Here is a 6,129-nt window from a genome sequence, read left to right as displayed (position 1 = left end):
ACAGAAGGGAGAAAGGGAGGATGATGTAACCCATGGGTCCTGGGGTCTGAGGCCTTGAAGCACATGCTTCCTTTGGCCTCCGAGCCCCAGTGGTGGGAAACCACCTTAACTGGTTTGGGCCTGACAGTGCTCATCATACAAGGTCACCGGTGGATGCTGACAGTGGGTCTGTTCATAGCTTCTAGGCTGACAGATACATGAGGATTTGTTCAGCACAGCTAATGAGCCTGGTGGTGCTGATGGGCAGGCTGCATGAAGAGAACCAAGTGCTGCATGATAATAGGGCCTAACATTGGGGGAGCAATTCGTGTTTTCAGAGCACTATCATATACACGATCTCATTCTAGCCTCAGAGCAATGCTGCGAATGTGTTATCACCACTCTGTTCTTTCCAGAGGAGAAAACCCAGGTGTGGAATGGTCTTGCCAATCAACCAAGGTGGGGACCTCTCCTGAGATTCATGAGACCCTCCACTGGAGTCCTTCACTCCCGGCACCAGGACAACCACACAGGAGAATTGTTTTCCAGTGTGGAAGCAAAGACTGTGCGTGTGGAAAGAAAAGCTCCACCTGGGGGTGGCCTCCTTCGGTCAGTCTTCAGAGTCAAGGCAAGGGTTAGCAGGGAATGCTGCAGAAGCCCCTTCTCTCCCCCCAAGCTGTCAACATCAGGCTTAGCCTTCTTCTCAGAAGACTGAGAGAAATGTTTTCCCCAAGAGAAGTCAGTGCTCAAATCATGTGCCCAAGCAGAGAAAGCAGTGGTCCAACTGAGTGAGGCAGGCATAGAGATAGAAGTTATTAAACCAGACTCCATTTATTCATTCGGTCATTCATCACATGTGTACCAGCAAGTGGTAACGCCAGGCATGGTACAAGATTCTCAGGGATTGGGGGTCAGGAGGAGAGACTCCCAGGTAAATAAAATGGAGCCCTGTCCTGGAGCCCTTGGCGTGGAAGTATACAGTGCTCTCCCTCCCCAGCATGGCCAGTGCTGTGTGGGTACATGTGGGTCACTGTGCACACCGAGGTACAGAGGAGAGTGCAAAACTGAGGGCTGGGGAAAACGTCAGCAAGGAAGGGGCTCCAGACCTGGCCGGAAGGGCCCGCCATGCTATGATACAGGCACAGTGTCTTCCGGCCCCCATACCCTGTAGGCCCCGCATGAACACCTCTCCACCTGTCTGTGGGGGCAGAATGATAGGAAAACTTTGCTCCTGGGAGTGGAAGATGATGCAATCACTTTGGTAAACAATCTATCCATTGCTTATTAAGTTAAGCATAAATTTACCTTAGGAGCTACTCTTCTGCACCTAAATATTTACTCAGAAGAAATGAAAACATAGACTCACACAGGGGCGCCTGGGTGGCTCAGTTGGTTAAGTGACTGCCTTCGGCTCAGGTCATGATCCTGGAGTCCCGGGATCAAGTCCCGCATCGGGCTCCCTGCTCGGCAGGGAGTCTGCTTCTCCCTCTGACCCTCCTCCCTCTCATGCTCTCTGTCTCTCATTCTCTGTCTCTCAAATAAATAAATAAAATCTTTAAAAAACAAAACAAAACATAGACTCACACAAAGACTTGAACGTGAATGTTTCAAGCAGCTTTAATCATAATAGAAAAAGCTGGAAATAATCCAAATGCCCATCAACAGGTGACTAGATGAAGAAATGGGGAGGTATTCGGATAACAGAAAACTAAACAGTAATAAAAGAAAACAGCCTACTGATACATATAATGATAAAGATGAGTCTTGAGAACATTATGATGTAGGAAAGATGTTAGGATTTGAAGCCAATGGCCAAAAAAGAATTCTTGAGATGTCTTTGGTGCAAAAAGGTGGTTTTATTAAAGCACAGGGACAGGACCCATGGGCAGAAAGAGCTGCACTGGGGTCATGAGGAGTGGCCCATTATAGACTTTCAAGTTGGGGGGCGGTTAGGGATAGTGTAAGTCTCTAAGGAACTTCAGAAGCAAGGTTTCCAGGACCTTGAAGGGGGCTAGCTATTGTTGGGAAAAGGTCATTTATTACTGTCTAATAAAACCTGAGTCATGAGACCCTTCAGATGTATGTCGGTGGGTCATATGCCTGGGGAATGATTGCCAACCTGTTTTGGGGGAGGTTTAGAGATAAAAGAAGTTTCCAAAGGAATTTTATATGTTAAAGTAGACATATAGGATCCTGGGGTCAGGATAAGATTGCCTTTTGCCCTTAGCAAAGTATTAACATCGAAGCAGCTGAGTTTCTAGAGGAATGTCACTCTGCCTGTTTCAAGGACCTGTCAGTGGGCTATAGGTAGTAAGGAAATTTAATTTTTTTTTTGCTTTTGTTTCCCACATCACATTATGTTGAGCAAAGGAAGCCAGATGTATGTATATTCCATGTATGTGAAACCCTAAAAAAGACTAATCTGATCTATGGTAATGTTCCCTGGTTTCTGGGGTGAGGTGGGGTGGGAGCTCACTAGGCAGGGTGCAGGGAACTGTCCAGGGTGATGATTATAGTGATGGGTGCACAGGTGTATATACTTGTCAACTCTATAACCTGCGCACCTCGAAGCTGGTGTTGGCAGAACATTGGGCAATGTCCCGGAGACCTCCTGTTGCGCCACAGCTCTCCCCCTTTATCTGCTAGATTATGACGAGGCCCAGGGCTTCCCAGGGGAGGGTCCAGTGTCACCAAGGGGTGTTACTGAGGGGTGCTGTATTCAGGTTCTCCAGAAACACAGAATTAATAAGATGTATGTACATATATAAAGAGACTTATTGTGAGGAATTGGCTTACACGATTTTGGCATCTGAGAAGTCCCAAGCTCTGCAGTTAGCAAGCTGGAGACCTAGGAGAGCCAGTGATGTAATTCCAGCCTGAGGCCAAAGGCCTGGGATTCAAGGAGAGTCAGGGTACAAATTCCAGTCTGAAAGCCAACAGGCTGGAGACCCAGAAAGAGCTCATGTTTCAGTTCAAGTCAGAAGGCTGGAAAAGACTGATATCCCAGCTCAAACAGCCAGGCAGGAGGAATTCCCTCTCACCCAGCCTTCTACTTCCATTTAGTCTTCAACTGATTGGGCCAGGCCCACCCACATTAGGGAGGTCAATTGACTCTACTCAGTCTATAGATTCAAATGCTGATCTCATCCAGAAACACCCTCATGGACACACCCAGAATAATGGTTGACCAAATGTCTGGGTCCCTATGGCCTAGTCAAGCTGACACATAAAATTAACCATCACAGGGCTCACCAATGGATCTTAGAGCAGCAAATGGGTGCAGTGTTACATATTGTATGCGCTCAGGTTCAGTGGACCAGGCTCCTGGTGGGGCAGGGAAGGTAGTCTGTAACAACCCCCTCCCCCAACAGAAACTGATTTGCCCACAGAGACACATGCTTTCCATCCCACACCCTACAATCCATGTTTAGAGTTGCTGCTACACAATTGAAGAAAATTGGCATTTTCTATAGAACCTTGGCCACATGGAGGTAGGAGTGATCCCTGGATAATGGGGCTGTGGAAAACAAGCGAGTTGGGCTCAGTTTGTTCATTCATTTATTCATTCATTGCCTAATTCTACACATATTTACTGAGGTCCTACTTCTATAGATCAGATGCTAAGCAGTGGTGACATTTGTAGGAGTGAAGACCAGATGGGGTCCCTGCCACTGAGGAGATTATGCTTCAGTGAGGGACTATCACCAAAACGTAGTCACCCAAGGAAGTATCAGTCAAACTGCAGTCCTGTCCATGCAAGAGCCGTGTGGGATCCGGGAGTGGACCTGGCTCCCCTGACCGGCGGGGTGTCTGCAGGGCTTTCCTGAGCATGCTGGCCCCACGTCTGTGGGGCTTGCCTTCGTTGTCCACTTGCTGGGTTCTGCCATCACCAACCTGACTAGCTAGCACATTGCCTGACCTCTCATGTTCCATTTTCATTTTAATCCAAAGTTGTAATCTTCCATTTGGGCGAAGGTCCCTGTTTGCAGCTGGTCTCGCCGTGGCAGGTGACTGCTGAGTGTGCAAAGCCACCTCTGAGTGGCAGTTTCACCTGATCAGACAGACAACACACTCCAACCCTTGCTGCCTTCCCATTAACCCCTCATCTCTCCAACTCTGGGGAAGCGTTCCCTGGGGCAAGTGTGGCCGACCTTCGGGATGGGTGTGGGGAGAGAGTGGTCTGCACAGCAGGCTTACGGGCTGTGAGGCAGGGTGTCCGAAGCAGGGTGTGACTCCACCAGGTGAGCCCTCTTGTCTTCATTTTCACATTGTATTCATCCTTTCCTCTTTCCTGCAGCTCTCTGATTTCCTTTTGGAGAGCTGCCACTTGCCCCTATGTAGAGTCTGGGGGGCATTTTCCCAATGATAGATGCCAGAAGGCCCCGATATTTCTTCTCGCTGCCTAGGACAACCAGAGGGAGCACTAAGACCTAACCTGGCTGATGACATGCTTTTTGTGGGGCTTGGAAAATTGGAGGACCAAAAACCCGCTAGGGTTCCTTCATCTGGGGGCATGGGGCTGGGGACAGATTGGTCACACTGTTCCTGCTCCAAAGGCCATTTCTGTAGTTTGCTCTCCAACCCCTTGGAGTTGCCTTATATCCCAGCTCCATTTTCCAGCCTTTGCCAGTGATTCCATGAGCTCCCAGATTCCTTCCAATAATTCCCCAACTTTAATTAGAATTAATTTCTGTTCCTTGCCCTAAAAAAACCCAGTGGTGATGATAGCCTCCTGGACCCTTTTCAAATGGATACTTTTTGTTCCCACCGTGTTCTGCACTGACCTCATCAATGTGAGAAGGGTGTTTTCAGTTCAGCTCGGTAGACCTCTCTGAATTAGTCTGTCGAGTGCTGACCTGCATAGGGGCTGTTCCTGTGTTACTAGAGAAGGTTTGGTCAGCTTATGGTAATCAGACCATGTGCATGAGCACAGACAAGGCTAAGATGGTTTCTCGGGGTCAAAACTGCGCTTAATCCCCATCTGCTCCCGTTTGAAAAGCGAAATCCGGAGCATCTATTTTATACTTTTTTAATACATGACATTTATGTAACGTATGGAAGTTGCAAACCTCCTCCTGAACTTTGAAAAGAATGAGCATTAGCAGCTCGTGAGTGTCCAGGGAAGAGTATTAGGGAGGTCTGGGCTAGAAGGAGATTGCTGGAATAGGAATTGTTTGGGAAGGGAGTTGGCACAGCCGAATAAAGGCTCACCTCCATCATGTGCATGCTCCACCCAGGGGAGGGCTCAGTACCCCCCACCATCATGTGTAGGAGCATTTGATATACTGGTATCTGTAGACTCCAATCCTTGACACCTGTTTCAGAGGATGTGCTAAAAAGGGGGAAAAACCTAACATTCTCAAGCATCTACAACAGGGTTGACACTTTGTATCCAGGACCTCATTTAAGATTCACAACAACACCTTGGGGAACTGTGGCTCAGAGGGACTAAGTGACTACTTGTAGATCACACAATTGGTAAGTGTCTGGGTTCACACGACTTCAACACTCATTCACGTAATTTACTCCCTTGACCTGCATTTTTGGGGTTTAACACAGTTCAGCAAGCTTGTGAGGAGGAGCTGGGAGGCTGGTGTTGGGACGAAGATCACCAGATTTTGTTATTTTCTGCTCATGTTAGAGTACAGAGTTTAACAAAAGAGCCACATTGCATAGTGATGTTGTCAATCTGGGGACGGCTTTCTCAAATGTAACCAGGGCCAACTCTTTGTATTTGGTGAGCTAATTTCTTTCTTTTATAATAAAAAGGTATAAAGATTTTTTTTTTTTTTGCCTGCCAGGAGGGCTGATGAAAAGGGTCATTTGTATTTCCTGTGTTTATGACTTACCTTTTCACGTAGACTTAATTTCTGAAGATTTCCCATTACTATCGGTTACTCTCAGCCTGTTAAATAGGGCGCGGGATAAGGAGCGGTGACATTTATAATCCCTCGGCATACTTGTTTGATACAATGATTGGCATCCACTGATCTGCAGTGGAAGTGCAGTTTCTTCTGTTAAAGTTTATATTTAATTGGACATCTTGAGAGTACCGCCCAATTATTATCTTCATTAATGGCATTTCATGGCTTGGTTTTCTGGGGCCGCCGGGGCTTCCGGCTGGCTCCCCTTCTTGCCTCCATTTTGTAC

General features: G+C 47.5%; 1 protein-coding gene across 1 annotated transcript in view; it reads left to right on the top strand.

Moving 5' to 3' along the window:
• GRID1 (glutamate ionotropic receptor delta type subunit 1) overlaps positions 1 to 6,129 on the top strand; it is a 700,883-nt gene that overhangs the window by 385,378 nt on the left and 309,376 nt on the right. The window lies entirely within an intron of this gene.

The sequence above is a fragment of the Mirounga leonina genome, unplaced genomic scaffold (genome assembly GCF_011800145.1).
Source record: "Mirounga leonina isolate KUSES-001 unplaced genomic scaffold, KU_Mleo_1.0 Mir_114, whole genome shotgun sequence".
In the NCBI taxonomy this organism is placed as follows: Eukaryota; Metazoa; Chordata; class Mammalia; order Carnivora; family Phocidae; genus Mirounga; species Mirounga leonina.
The sequence above is the reverse complement of the archived record's forward strand: the minus strand, read 5'-3'. Positions and strand labels throughout refer to the sequence as shown.